This window comes from Capsicum annuum, chromosome 9 (genome assembly GCF_002878395.1).
Source record: "Capsicum annuum cultivar UCD-10X-F1 chromosome 9, UCD10Xv1.1, whole genome shotgun sequence".
In the NCBI taxonomy this organism is placed as follows: Eukaryota; Viridiplantae; Streptophyta; class Magnoliopsida; order Solanales; family Solanaceae; genus Capsicum; species Capsicum annuum.
In genome coordinates, this window is record NC_061119.1 from 72432138 (window position 1) to 72448866 (window position 16729).

Consider the following 16729-nt stretch of genomic DNA (forward strand, 5'->3'; position numbering starts at 1 on the left):
AAGGTTTCTCAATAAGGAAAATACTCTAATTTAGTGAACTTTCTCGAGCATTCATCGGTGTCTAGGGAGGCTAGACTTACTTTCCTCATAGATTGAGATTTATTATGGTATTGATATAATATCATGCTAGATTTATTATGGTATTGATATAGCTCAGTTGATCAATGATGCCTACTAAGTATCCATTATTTTGGTACTCCTACTATACTTCTGCATCTTTTTGTGATACAAATTTGAGTACTAGTTGTCGCCATTAACATTCTATCTAGCGTATTCTAGAGTTTGAATATAGGGTGAGCTTTTAGAACTGAACCTGATTCTCTCTCCTTTTGATACTTTTGAAAAGTCTTTTCTTTTAAGACTGTTTTATTTGATACTATTAGTACTCTTATTCTTTTCATTAGAGGCTCTTATACCGACCTTACTAGGTCATAAGATACTCTTTTGGTTATTTTCTCTCTCTTATCTATATGTATGTAATTGTACATATATTTTATTGCCTACAATATTTTTGTATGATTAATTTTGGTATTTATTATACCTTTCACCAACTAGTCTTTTACTTTTCGTTTTGGGCTACAGTTGGGCTTACTTATTGGAGGGTTAAAGTAGGTGCCATCACGGCCTGAGAAATTGGATCGTGAAAAATTGACATCAGAGCGTATGTTTATTGAATGATAGCGTAGTTAATGAGTGCAGGTCCATGAAGTTGAATAGTGACATGAAAATAGCCAGGCTTATGATCCATGCTCAATAGTTAGAAGAGCAAAATATGAAGATAAGGGAAAAACAAAATAAGAGAACTAGGAAAGGTAGTTTCAACATTGCTCAGCCTAAGTTAGAGGGAGAAAAATGTTCTCAGTTTTTCCCTAAGTCATCAATTCCGACTCCTTCTTCAGCCAATGCTCCTGGTCCTAAGTTCAGGGACGGTAACAAAGATAGAACACCAATCTATAAGTCTTAGGGCAGTGTTAGCAGTGCCCATATCTATCCTCTTTTCTAGACTTGTGGCAAGCACCATTAGGGTATTTGCAGAGCTGGTGGTGGTATTTCTTTTGGATGTAGCAAGCCAGGCCATAGAGTCAGAGACTGTCCTCAGCCAGGTCGTCAGGGTCAGCAGAACCATTCATTAGCTTAATCCGTTCGCCTAAACCAGTAGGATACCACCTCTAGCACTACTAGTGGGCAACGCCCAAATAGACTTTATGCTCTTCAGTCCCGACAAAATCAGGAAATCTCTCCTGATATGGTTATTGGTACATTATAGATCCTTCATGTTCATATTTATGCTTTGCTAGATCTAGGAACTTCTTTTTCTTTTGTTACTCCCTATATATGAATTGATTTCAAAGTCATAAGTACCACTAATATCGATATGGGCGGTGTTAGCACTGGTGTTAACCTTGGTATTGGTTTTGGTATTGGGGTAACACCATTTGGATATTTAGTTGGTTATGGTTATGAAATATGTTTGGAAGTCATCCGACATCGGGTGTAGAAAAGTTATTGTTGGGTATTCGGGGCGGTCTCCGATCCTAGTCGTACTTGAGATGCCTGACACGCCTAGGACCTAGTTCAGGTCGTGTCAGGTTTTATCCATACTGGTGTAACCCCGTAGGGTGCACCTATTTTATTCGTGCATAATAAGAATAGTTTCCCTCATATGTGTACTGACTACTAACAATTGAGAAAGGTATTGGTAAAGTATAAGTACCCTCTTTAAAAGATAGATGATTTATTTGATTAGCTTCAGGTGCTAAGTTTTTCTTTAAGATTTATCTTCGGTATGGGTATCATCATCTAGAGATCATAAAGGTGGATATCCCTACACTAAGAACTAGGTGGATCATGTTGATCACCTCTATATTATATTGCAGACATTTAGGATCTACAATTCTATGACAAATTTTTGAAATATAATTCTGGTTAAAAGCTCTTACTTTTTTTGGGTTGTGTCATTTTTAGTAAAGGGATCACAATGGATCCTTAAAATGTTGCAGTGGTTAAGAAGTTGCCTAGACCAATAACTCCAACCAATATTTAGAGCTTTTTGGGTTTAGCGGGTTATTACAAAAGGTTTGTGGAAAGTTTTTTAACTATATCTAACCCGTTGACTAAGTGGACTCAGAAGAAGGTGATGTTCTTGTAAGGGTAGTTTTTAGAAGCTAATAGATAAGCTAACTTCAGCTCTGGTCTTGACTTTTCCTTAAGGCACTGATGGTTTTATGGTCTATTGCAATGCATCCCATGTGGGGCTTGATTGTATTTTGATGTAGCATGACAAGGTGGTAGCTTATGCCTCTAGATAGTTGAAGGTGCATAAGATGAATTATTCGACTCATGACTTAGAGTTATTAGTTATGGTGTTCGCGCTGAAAATCTGTCATCACTATTTGTATGGAGTGCATGCGGTTATCTTTTCTAATCATAAGGACTTGGAATATATGTTTACTCAGAAAGATCTTAATCTCAAGCAATGGAGACAGCTTGACCGCTTAAGAATTATGACATGAGTCTTCACTACCATCCAGGTAAAGCTAACCTGGTTACTGATGATCTTAGAAGGTTATCCATAGAGAGTCTAGCTTAAGTGGAAAAAGGGAAGCTGGAGCTGGTGAAAGATATTCACTGGTTGAATAACCTTGGAGTTCATATCTTGGACTCTGTGATGGTGGTATATTTATGTAGAAGGTGGCACAGTCATCTCTTGGTGTTAAGGTGAAAGAGAAGAAAGCGTTAGATCCTATGTTGGTGAAACTCAAGGGTGATGTAGTTGGGTAAAAGGTGATGGACTTTGAGATTAGTGGTTATGGTTACTTATGGTACCAGGGGAGATTATGTGTTCTCGACACTAATATATTGGGAGAGAGGATCTTGCCTGAGGCATATGAGTCATATTACACCATTCATCTAGGTTTAATAAAAATATAGAATGACCTTAAGAAGATGTATTGGTGGAACAATGTTAAGCATGATATGGCTAGTTTTGTGGAAAAGTGCACGGTTTTCCAACAAGTTAAAGTTGAGCACTTGAGGCTTCGGGGATTGTATCAATATATTGAGTTTTCTATGTAGAAGTGGGAAATGATCACTATGGATTTCATTACCAGTCTTTCTCAGTCTCAAAATTAGTTTGATTTGGTTTTTGTCATCGTGGACATGATGACAAAGTCTGCTCATTTCATGCCAATGAGGTCAAATTTTTTGATAGAAGATTATGGAAGGTTGTTCTAAGAGATTGTAAAGTTTCATAGGATACCTATTGCTATTATATCGGATTGTAGTATGCAGTTTTCATTGCACTTTTTGTGGTCATTTTAGAAAGGTTTAGGAACTATAGTGTCTATTGTTTTCCACCAGCCATTGTATGGGCAAGTAGAAAGGACTATTCAGATATTGAAAGATATACTTCAAGCTTGCATGACTGACTATGGTGGTAGTTGGGTTGAACATTTTCCTCTTATAGAGTTTTCATATAATAATAGCTGCCACTCTAGCATTGGGATAACATCATTTGAGGCTTTGTATGGTAAAAGTTATAGGTCTCCTATTGGTTGGTTAGAGGTTGGTGAGACAGAGATGTTTGGCCCAAATTTGGTTCACCAAGCCATGCAGAAGGTAAAGGTGATTCGAGATAGACTTAAGGATGCCCAAAGTCGCCAAAAGTCGTATGCAGATGTGAGGTGAAGGAAGTTTGAGTTTGAGGCTAGGGATTGGGTATTATTAGTGGTATCTTCCTTGAAAGGGATAATGTTATTTGGGAAGAATGGGAAGCTCAAGCCCTCGTATGTTGCTCCATACTTAGTTTTGAGAAGGATTGGAAATTTTACATATGAATTGGAGTTTCCCTCTAGTTTGAGATCCGTTCACCCAATGTTCCGTGTATCTATGTTCATAAAGTGTTTGGGTGATCCATCACAAATTTTTTCCTATCAAGGATATTAGTATTTTGGATTCCTTGTCTTATGAGAAGATCTAGATTGAAAATTTAGATTGGCAGATTCGTCGATTGCGGACCAAGGACGTAGCTTTAGTAAAGGCTCTATGGAGGAACCACAAGTTGAACTGGCTACTTGGGAATCCTAAGAGGATATGAACTCCAAGTATCTATTCTTTTTCCCCATTCCAAAAAATTATGGTTAAGGTATGTGTTGATCTTACCATCTTTGGTTTCTGACTTAGTTAAAGGAACGATTAATTTCCTTACTAGCGGGGGGGCTCAGTCTTTCAAGATTCAATCTTTCCCCTTCCGGTCCCAGGGAATCACTCTTATAGTAGGAGGTTTAAAGATCAACCCAATTCATGCGAGCTCTGTTTTTGCTAGTTTCTTTGCGGAGCCAGAGACCTGGTGGGGGTATGTGAAAGATTTAGTACGCATTTTTGTTTTCTAACTTAGTTAAAGGTAAGAGTAGAAATGTTTGGGGTTTAATCATTCTATTGAATGTCTTGTCCCATCATCCGAGGATGAATGATCAAAATGTCGGAGAATTAAAACACCCCAGATTTTGGTCCTTGGAAAATTCCTGAGCTTTAAGCTTACTATCCTAGTAAATGACCCATTATACAAGTCGTATGGTGTGGTTATGGTTAGATATCCCTAGTCGTAAGCTTTCCAGTAGATGGTGGTTGGGTTTTTTGTCCTTGCTACAACTTGGTGGTACAAGTCATTAGGAGTAGTAACGAGTCATTAGGCTGACCCTTAAGAAAATCAGTAACTTAGTGACTTGACTCTGCTCTAAGTTCGAATGGCTCACTAAGAGCTGTACGGATAAGGTATGAGTAGTAGGGTTAAGTTGTATGCTATCCTATATCTAATACCTTGAGTTTTGTCTGGGAAAGACTAGGCCATACGAGTCATATGGTCAGGTCACGAGTGGGATCATAGAGTTGTAAGGAAGACAGTCTATGGGTGCCCAACTCACTGTCTAGGATATGACTCATGGCTACTAGTCGTATGATGTGGTGATGAGTCAATGGGTTCACTTGTAGCCGAGGATAGCTCCTTTATAGCTCTTAAGTTAAGGGCACTTTTGACATTTCCCACTTAAAACCCTTATGACCCCATTTCCCTAAAACACTTTTGGTGGCATTCATTCCACACTTTGCACGATTAAACATCCACTTTATCCTTTTAAAATCCTCTCAAGCAAAATTGGATAGGGTTTCTCCAAAGTGGCCATCTCAGGGTTTAAGAGTCAAATTTTATCCGTAAATCTTTGTATTTCAGGCATGTTACTTATCCTTCCTTGTTATTTTATTAAAAACATATGTTTTAACATATGTTTTTCATTGTATTGTTATGGTTTTAAAATAATGGTTGGGTTTTTTTTGATATTCATGGTTGAATAATCTTTTCCTATTTTTAATTATGGTTTTTCAAATTTTATTATTATTTTGAACATGCAATTGAATGGGTATGGTGGTTGAACTTGATAATGGTAACTTTCTCTAAACTTGTGACTTTTGAAGTGGTTATGACCCCAACCTTGTATTGTAATACTAGTTACCAGTTATGAGAAAGGTAGGAATTTGAACTAGGTGTACAATAGAGTCCCCAAAGTTTTTGGTTTAACTTACTTTTGAAACTATTGTATGGTATAATTGATTAAAATGGTTATGGGTAATTTTGAAAACCTTATGATGTTCACAGGAATCCCCCGAGTAACTTTAATAATGGAGTATGTAGGGTACATGAGAATCCTCTAAATATTGGCTAATGATATTGCTTACAAACTATAGTTGGTACGATAATGACATTTTAAAATGCCTTAATAATTGACTTATGAAATTGGTTGTTTGGTTATGTGCTAAATGTTTTAATTGGGCAAGATTGGGGGTTATGATATCTAGCCGTAAAGGTGTGAGTCCGATGGACGGACACTGAAAACTCATGTTTGTTGACATATGGGTTGGTCTTTGTGGAAATGTGCTTGTGGGGTACATGGGAATCCCCTAAGTCTATACCTGTATATATGTATTATAGAGGGCGAAGGGTACACGAGAATCACCGGCCTTATATGATATCTCTGTTTCATGTGGCTACATGAACTAGGGTCCGTTCAATGAATAACCTGGACTCATATAGCCTTAGGGTGGATTTATAACGGCAAAGCTACACAATCCAGGTAAATGTTTTAAATGTATGCTAAACCTTGTTCCCTATCCCAACATGATATATATGTATGTATGTCATTGCATGTGATTATTTGATTTGGTTTGAATGATGGCACTATTTTATCTTTATCCCTAATTTACATGCTATCATTCACTCCTCTAACCATTTTTGGGCACTATATCCCCATGCTATGTTGGAACCGGCCATACTTTCACTCCTCCTACTTAGTGACCTGGTAATCCGGTGAGATCTTTTGATTCTGATTAAAGTAGTGAGCTTATTTACTTTGGAAGACCCCATTTCATGCTATGGACTTCTTTTTATAATTTATATTTTCTTGGTTTTGGTTTTGGCTAAGGTCGGGGGAATGTCTCAACTAGATATACTTTGATTCAGTTTAGAGGCTTTATTGGACTACTATAGGCATGGGCGGTTTCGGTATTAGTGTTAGCATTGGTATTGGCATTGGGTTTGGTATAGGTTGGACAATTGGTTGTGACTATTTGGTTATCGTAATAGATTTTGTCTAATGTCATTAAATTATTATTGATTTATCTTGTTATATATTTAAAATTAATCTAACATGGGGAGTAGGGAGGTTAATCGTAACATATTGGTGGTGTTCTTCCGTCATAGCTGGACTTGAGATACCTGACGTGACTAGGTTCGAGTTTGGGTCGTGTCGTTATAATAGCTCTTCTATTGGCTCTACCAGGTCGTGAGATGGTTTTCTATGTTATGGCTACCTTTTAGACTATTTCTGTTGCCTTACTTATTTTTGAATTGTATTGTCTAGTTCTCCCTTTTTGAGGCATTTTTGAAACAAGTTAGCCCATTGTGAATAGGTAATTCCCCAGAAGTACGCCCTGGACATCACACGGTTCTTAAGATTATGAATAGTCCCAAGATAACCCATTAAGCCTACTTTACTTGGAAGTCATAAGAAAAGTAAACTCATATATTAGCATCTGAAGATAACTGAATTCATATAAAAAAGTCTTTAACTTGGAAGTCTTTAGACAACTCTAACATAAAACAGAAAACATTATAAGTTCGAAAAGCCTCTAATACTTACCAGATAGCCACTGGGACAGACCACAACGGACTTGAACATAAGCAGAAATCAAATAACTAAAGCATTTCATCAACAACAAAAGTCTGATAAACTTGGTCCTCGGACTTTGAGGATTCACCGATAGTTGGGATGTAGGTGGTGATGCGCATAGTAAATCATGCTTCTGGAAATGATCACTAGAACCTACATTATAAGACAATATAACACATAGATATATTTGTGGGTCAGTCCCTCTAGAATTTATTGAGTATGTGGGGGTGAATGCATAGGTAAAAGCGATAACTAAATATTTAAATAAACATTCAATGATGCATGCAAAGTGTAAATGACTTACCTTGAACATGAATAAAACAAAAGACTGCAAGGTTATAATCATAAATAGGGAAGCATAAGAAGAAATGTTTTGAGATATGACACTTAGTTCAAAAATCTTTACTTATTATTCTTTTGTAGGGAGGTTATTCTAATTGGCATAAACCATGTGAGCTACCATGAATTCCAACGTCTTAACCACATTGGGGAGAGCTGTTATAATCTTACCATCGAAATAGAACCTTAATATCAGTGATCACTATCCTTAACTTCATCTATATATGAAAAATCATAACCTATGTTGGCTCGTAGTTTTGGAAAATTTAGGATACGCTCATCTGTATTCCCTTCTCGGTGCTAATTACTACTCCCAAATTATATACATATATGTGCTCATACTTAAGAAATCCACCTTAAAATTGCATAAGAGCTTGTACACTAGAAACCAATTATGGTTATCTTTACATTATTTCGTAATTAAGATTAACAATTGTGGATTTCAAATCTTGTCATTGAATCAAAAGATCAAACTTTATCGTAAACTTGCTGCTTATACTTAAGCCTTAAAACTTATACTTTATTTCATATGAATTGTAATACTATATCACTCTTAAAACTCAGCTGGAAATCTTTAATCAAGGTTTCAAATCGAACTTATGATATTCAAATAACAATAGAGAATCTTCAAGTTGAAACATAAATAGATATGCACTTTAATACTTCAATCACATGATAATTTCATAAACTCAAGACAAGATAATTTGGGTATGAAACCTAATTCAAATCATATATCTTTAACTTTAAAAAAAGCTCTGGGCATAGGTATGGAAGAATATTCTTGTTCATAAACCCCACATACCTTGACTGGATGAATCCTTAGAGAAAACTTGAATTTGGAACTTAACTTTTTGAGCTCTTTAGGGTGGAAGCTTGGATTTTTTTAAAAGGAAGAGGGGAAGGGTTTTTAAGTCGTTTATTGAATGTTTAAGGTTAAGAGAGTGTAAATAACATGTTTTAAAACCCCTTACATCATTTAAGGATGATTAGAAATGGTTTAGGGGTGGGAAAAAACCTCCACTCCCTTAAATTAAGTCACAACAGAGAATTTTTTGTACTGTCCTTTTGTTGGGGGACACACATCAAAAGCACACCTGAAGATGTGTGGTGCACATAAAAAGCATACCTGATCCAGTGTCTATTGGCATTTGCCATACGACACACAACCTTAGCACAAGGTTTAACATACAACAGATAGTCATTTTTAAGGGCTAAAAGCATACCCAACTCAACCCATAACATCTAAACATGGTCTCCCATCTAAATAGGGGTCCTAAAGATCATTTTGAATGTACTATTTGAGCATTACAATTACGGGTTGTTACATTATCTCCTTCTTAGGATTATTTGTCCTTGTATGAATCTATTTAAGTTGACGAACTATGAAGGCAGAGATTATATACTGAATACTCATACATTGAATCATGATTAAGCAATTGAAAATAAAATATGATACAATGACTTAGGCGAGTTTCATGAACATATATTACAACATGAGGTTAGGTTTATAGCTAATATAGAGAATGAGAGATAGTAAATTAAAGAGACAATACTACCTCAAGCTGAGTCTAAATTTGTAGGGAAGAAATGGGGATAATTGGCTCATATATCTACTTTTACCTCCCAAGTTGCTCCCTCAATGAACTAATTCTCTATTGGATCTTTAGAAAGGATCTTCTTTATTCCTTAGCCTATGAATCTGAAGATCAAGGATTTCAACTGGGACATCTTCAAGTGAAAGGATATCCTTACCATTCACACATTCTAAGGGAACAACAGAAGCTGAATCAATAATGCATTTCCTTAAAAAAGAAACTTGGAACAGCAGATGAACTGATGCCAAATCTGCAGGCAACTCTAACTCATGATCTACCTTCCCATAATGGCATAAAATTCTATATGCGCCAAAATAGAAGGGACTGAGCTTCCACTTCTAACCATATCTCTTCACTTCTTTCATAGGCAAAAGTTATAAATAAACTAAGTCACCTACCTCAAACTCAAGATCCATTCTCCTTACATCTGCATAAGATTTCTGATGACTTTAGGCTGTTTTTAGCCTCTCCTAAGTTAACTGAACCTTCTACATCGCCTCAAAAACTAAATTTGGCCTTGTCAAAGTGGCTTTACCTACTTTAAACCAACCAAAAGAGATCAATATCTCCTCTCACAGAGAGTCTTAAAAGGAGTCATCTGAATACTGGAGTGATAACTATTGTTATAGGCCAACTCAATCAAAGGTAAGTGGTCATCCCAACTACCCTTAAAGTCAATAACACAGGCTCTCAACATGTCCTCTAGAGTTTGAATGGTCCACTCTACCTAACCATCCATTTGAGGATAAAATTTGTACTGAGGTGAACTTGGGTACCAAGACCATTCTAAAAAGCCTTCAAAAAGTGAGAGGTAAACTGAGTACCTCAATCTGAAATGATAGAAAATAGAACCCCATGCAACTTCACCAACTCCCTAAGATAGAGCCTGGCATATTTCTTAGTTGAGTATGAAGTATGAAGTGGCAAGAAATGGGCTGACTTGGTTATTCTATCCACAATGACCCAAATTGAATCATGCTGATGACGCGTATGAGGCAACCCTGCCACAAAGTTCATGCTCACCACTTCCCACTTCTAAGTAGGGATGCTAAACTCTAGAAATGTACCGCTAGGCCTTTTGTGTTCAACTTTAACCTACTGATAGTTTGAACACTTAGCCATAAAATCTCTAATATCTTTCTTCAAACCACTTCACCAATAGATTTCCCATAAGTCGTGGTACATATTAATGGATTTGAGGTGAATAGAATACCATGCACATGCAAATTTACTAATATTTGATATTTCAAACCATCAATAGATGAAACATATAACCTTCCCTAACAATGAAGCACCCCATCTCCCCCTGCAAGAAAGCCTCTACCTTTTGATCTCTAATTGCCTCCTTCAACTTAACCAAACTAGAATCCCTATCTTGCTTTTATTTTACTTTGGCAATCAATGAAGATTCTGAACCATTGTAAACCCATATACTACCCATGGTAGAATCAACCAAACAAATTACTAACCTTGCTAGCTGATGAATCTCATAGACTAACTACTACTTGTCTGCCTCAACATGTGAAACACTACCCAAAGACAATCTACTAAGGGAATCTGCCACTACATTGGCCTCGCCCGGGTGATACAACACACTCATTGAGAAAATACATACAGAAGACTCTTATGGTCAATGAAAATATAACCATTCCCACCATAAAGGTAGTGACTTAAAATTTTCAAGCTAAAAACCACATCAGCTAACTCCAAGTCATAAGTTAGGTAATTATTTTCATGCTCCTTAAGTTTTCTAGAGGAATAGGCTAACACTCTCCCCTTTTTCATCAACACATAACCTAACCCAACTCTGGAAGCATCACAATACACTATGAATTTGTTTAACCCTTTTGGCAAAGCTAACACTAGTGTCGAAGTCAATCTATCTTTAAACTCTTGGAAATTCTTGTCATACCTATCCAACCATATTTAATTTACTTTTATTTGGGTTGGCTTAGTCAGTGGTATGGATATAGATGAGAACTCCTCAACAAATCTTCTATAGTATCTAGCCAAACCCAAAAAGCTCCTGATATCGGATAAAGTGATGGGTCTAGGACAACACCTTACTACATTAGACTTTTGAGGATCTATATGAATACCAACCCCTAAAATGACATGCATCAATGAAGTAACATATTCCAATAAAAACTCATATTTATTAAACTTCATATACACTTGGCGGTCCTTGATGATCTACAACACTATTCTCAAATATTTTGTATACTCTTCCTCACTCCTAGAGTACACCAGTATGTCATCTATAAAGACAATGAAAAACATGTCTAAATACTGCTTGAAGACCTTTTTCATTAAATCCATAAAGGCTATAGGACCATTTGACCAAACGACATAACCATAAAATCAAAATGGCCATACCTATTTTGAAATTCTATTTTTGGAATGTCCTGCTCCCTAACATTCAATTGATGATATCCCGACCTAAGTTCAATCTTGGAGAACCACTAGGAACCCTAAAGCTGATCAAATAAAATGCCGATTTAAGGAATGAGATACTTGTTCTTGATGGTAACCTTGTTTGGCTGCTTATAATCTGTACACATTTTGGAGAGTACTATCTTTCCTGCATATAGAAAAGACTGGAGTGCCCTATGAAGAGACACTGGATCTTATGGAACCTTTATATAAGAGGTCTTTAAGATTTTCCTTTAACTCTTGAAGTTCAGCAAGATCCATACAATAAGGAGAGATAGAGATGGGTTGAGTATCAGGAAGAAGTTCAGTATTGAATTCGATTTCTCTATCTAGATGTACCCCTGGAAATCTTTGACAAACACCTAGGGAAAATCATTGACTGATTGAATTGTTGGGACTTCAGACATAGTATATTTTCCTCAAACTAAATGATAGATACACCCATTTGATATCAAATTTTTGTCCTTAAGATAAGAGATGAAATGACCTTTAGGAGACGCAGAACTACCCTCCTATTAAAAAACTACCTTATTAGGAAATTAACACATCACCAGATGGGGGCGACAATCTATTGATGCATAACATAAATTAAGCTAATCTATTCTTAAAATAAAATCAAAATCTACCATCTTTAGCTATATTAGGTCCGCTAGCATGATCTTATGGAGGACGATAATCGGTAAAATTTTATAGACTTATCTTACAACAACTCCACTAAGGTAGAAACTAAGAAGGTTGTAGAGAGATTTGTAGGACCTACCCTAAAATTCACAGAAACCAATGGAGTTACTATAAGACCCCGCAAAATCCTAATTGTTTGAGTCCTTTGAAGGATGCCAAAAGAGGTACCAAACTTAGAAAATTTCAGCATTTCAGCTAAGTGTTAGGACTTAGTCATTTCTAAAGCCCTCAAACTTTGAGAAATTTATTTATGACCTTCCCGACGTTAGAAAGATAGTTTTTAAGTTGATTCATGATCGGGGAAGTCAATAGTACATCTCAAGTGAGTTTTAGAATTTCTAGACAAGCGTAAGGACATGTTTGAAACTCCAAAATAGTGACTCTGGGAGATTAGCCTGCAACGTCCTGCCCAGTCCGGTGCTGGAGAAAGACCGTGATGCAGACTGCAGTGCCCTGCCCAGAGCGATGCTCTAAAGCCCGTGGCACCCTAGACATTCTGATCCAGGTAATTTATGTAGTGTTGTTTCACATTTTTAAGGGAAAATGAGTCATTTTCCCTTCACCCAATATCTCCATAACACGGGATTAAAGCCCCAAATAGCATAATTGCTCATCCTTTTCACAAAATCCTCTAAAGAACAAGTCCTAGTTTCATCAATTTCACGAATCAAGTCTCTAGAACTTACCACAAACTCTAAGAAATTAACAATCAAGGTATGTTAGGTGTTCATCCAAGGGTTCCCTTCAACCCTTGGAGATGATGAGCCTTTTTTAAACTACAGGATGATTACTTTCATGGATTTTATGTTAAATTTAATTTTATTCATGATTATGATGTTGTTTGGGTTTCTAATCTATGTTTTATTACAAGATTCATGTGAAGTAATTAACCTATGTATAGTCATATGGATTTCTGTTAAAAGACCCTTGAAATTATGTGTTTAGATTGTAATCATGATGCCTACATGTTTATTATCATTATATGCATAAACTATGCTCCCTAAGTGTTTGATAAAATATTCATGTGGGTTGAATTTTAATAGAGAAATCCTAATATGTTAGCATGTATACAAGTTTCTACCATGTATGTTTGATAAAATTCCTCAATGGACGAATTGTGACAAAGTGGCTAGTTATCATACGTTCAAGATTGTGCTGTGTTTTACTTTCAAAGCTATCAAGTCCTGAGGGTATTCAATACCCAAAATCTAGTTGTTTACCTAGAATTTCAGTAGTAACAATATAGTCTCAGTGATGTCACATACAATAGTACTCAACCAGTTACATAACTTAGTATATTTAGTCAGTTAACAGAACCTACTGAACTCAGTCCAGTTCAATTAGTTAGCATAATCAGTAATAGTTTAATCAAGCCTAGTATAGTCTAAAAATTAGTTCAGCGTCCTTTCATATGGGAGTAGGATTCAGCACTGAGCGAACACAGGGATGGGGGTATTCCTGCCAGTATAGGGTTTGATCCCCCTGCATTACAAAACTATGTAGCCAGCGTAGGTTAAGATGTCTTCCTGCCAGATAAGAGTTGACCAGTCTCATACGAGTTTTCCTTTTTGTGAGGGTTGACGAAATATCTTCCTTCTAGATAGGGTTAACTCATAGTCGATGTTAGTATCCCTTGGCAAGGTGCTAAAACCCTTCCAACTTGGGCCACAGGTTGGACCCCAACTCAGTTTATAATCAGGGTATGTCAGTCAGATGAACACTGCCACAGTTATAGTTTCAGTTTTAGCCTCAGTATAAAACCTCAGTTCTATTTCATAGAACCAGGACTATTAGACATAGTCACCTAACTCAGTACGAAACTAAGTTCAATTTTACAGAATTAAGACTTTCAAAAATAGTCATCCAACTATTAGTAACTCAGTTATCAATAATTTAGTTACCTATGATCTCATTTATAGTAAAGTTAATTTACATGCAATATATGATTGTCAGTATTTATAGAAATTTCAGATATATATTTGTACTCTCATTCAGTTATACATATGTTACTCAACCAGTTATTGTTCATGCCTATGAATCATTTCATATCAGCTACCTCACTTAGAATACTAGTATATTTAAGGTACCAATGCATACACTCTCTTTTGTTTTTTGATGTCTTATATCATAAGTTTAGATGCACAGGCTCCTAACCATACTTAGCAGCCTATCCTATCAACAACAGATTTAGTGGTGAGTCCTCATAATTTGAGGATAGATTTATTATTTCAATATTTCAATAGATCAACATATTCAGTAGACAGAGTTAGTTAGGGACTTATCTCATCAATTCCATATTCAGACAGTTAGAGGCTTTCAGACTAGACTATTTCAAATAGATGTTCAATTTTCATTATTTATTTATCAGTGTTTGATTTCAGTTATGAACCTTATGAAAAATTCAGCCTAATTTTTGCATTTATTTCTGTACTATTATTCAGTGATTGCAGCAGGTACCAGCCATAGGTTAGCTTATGGTCCTTTGGGATTATGAGCACCTTGTTACAACCGGGGTGCATACTTGGGTAATTACAAACTTGGTATCAAATCCTAAGGTTCAACAGAGCCCTAGGGAGTCTAAAATCAGCATTTAGTAGATTCTTGTGCATGGGTGTATATCACACCACACTTATGGACGAGAGATTATGAGGCGTTTTAGGAAATATTTCTCTTCTTATAGTACTCATATCGTGTGAGTGAGCATGGGCTCATATTAAACTCTCTATCTAATCTAATATTTCCTTCTATTTACAAAATATGCCTCTAAAAAGGACTAATGGAAGAAGGACTGGAAATCATCCAGCACCTCCGTTCGTTCATACAGATCCCCTGAATAAGCATGGATCTCATATAGAATTCAAAGAAACTTTTACCACTTTAGCTCATTCTGTAACACCCCAAAATGAATGCTCGGCTTCCTTTTAGGGCAACCTAGTGGCCAATACTATGTATTTAGTATTTGGGACTTTATCGGAATGAATTCTCTATTATTTATAGGGTCTAAGCTTGAAGAGGACCTACAAAAAATCCGTAATATGGTGTAGAAAGTAACGTATATCACTGGGGTGACTTCCAGTGAGAGTGCTGAGTTAGCTGCATATCAATTACAAGATATGGCCCACACATGGTTTAAGAAATGGAAGGCAGATAAAGGCACAGATGCAGGGCCTATAGAATGGGAGAAGTTTGCTACTGCTTGCCTTGATAAGTTCTTCCCACTAAAGTTGAGGGAAGCTAAACTTTTAGAGTTTATTAATCTGAAACAGGGCAATATGACAGTGAAAGAGTATTATCTCAAGTTTACTCAGCTAGCCATAAATGTCTCTCATGTGGTAACAAATAGCAGATCTAAGATGAGTAAGTTTGTGTCAGGTGTGTCTACCAGTGGAGCTGTAACACCTCGATTCGCTGAACCGGAATGCTACACGATGGTCATGACCCCAAGAGACCACAAGCTAACCCATGACTAATATCTGTACTTGTATACTACAAATCATGATATAATAATGCGGAATACATAGAACTATAAGGCCATAAGGTTTAACTAAATACTATCATGTGGGTGAAAATACCCAAAACAGCTTAATCTGAAATCTTAGTTTGAACGTAAATTTAAAAGCCTCTAAACTATCTGAATAAGGAGTTAAAGGAACATGTCTCTAACTAATTCCATAAAACTGAACTGAAGAAATAAATAAATGTATCAAATCATATTGTCCTCGAATCAATAAGGACTCATTGTGTCTCTGCGACTGGAATGCTACCGCTATTGCTGGGCTGGAGCTCGTATCTCGAAACCTATGGTGTAACATGAAAATAAAGAACCATAGCTCAAATGCGTTAGTAAAGCTAGAGTACTGAGTATACGAGGAAGGTAGGCTAAACATAAAAGGTTTTATGTATGAAAAACACTAACTGACTAATATGAACGTAGGAGTGCAAACACACATATATAGAAACTGGGATCATGAATACGTGATAGGATGACCTGTAAGCTAATACATGGTTTATTGATAACTATCATGACTGATACTGAAACTGATAACATGGACGACTGTAGGGATCATAAGTAGGGATCTCATACTAAGCATGGTTATTAACAATGTATTGCATGGAAAGAGATTTCATATCACATGGACGTACTTGCACAATCTTAATATCATGTTCATTGCATAATCATATTGGCAACACATACCAATACAATGGAAGTTCATGTGGATTGCATGGTTATCATACATCTTGTTCATAAGTAGGATTTGAAAGTAAACATAGCATAATCTCATAAGAATAGTTCATGAGTACTCCAACAACATTTACAAGGCACATTATCAACATAGAAGTCATTGGAACGTAAGGGCATATCATGAATCCTTCACTTAGTCACAATTTAGCTATATTGCATGATTTCTAGTTTCTTAGGCATTTTATCAAACACCTTACATGCACATCTTAAGCATTGGT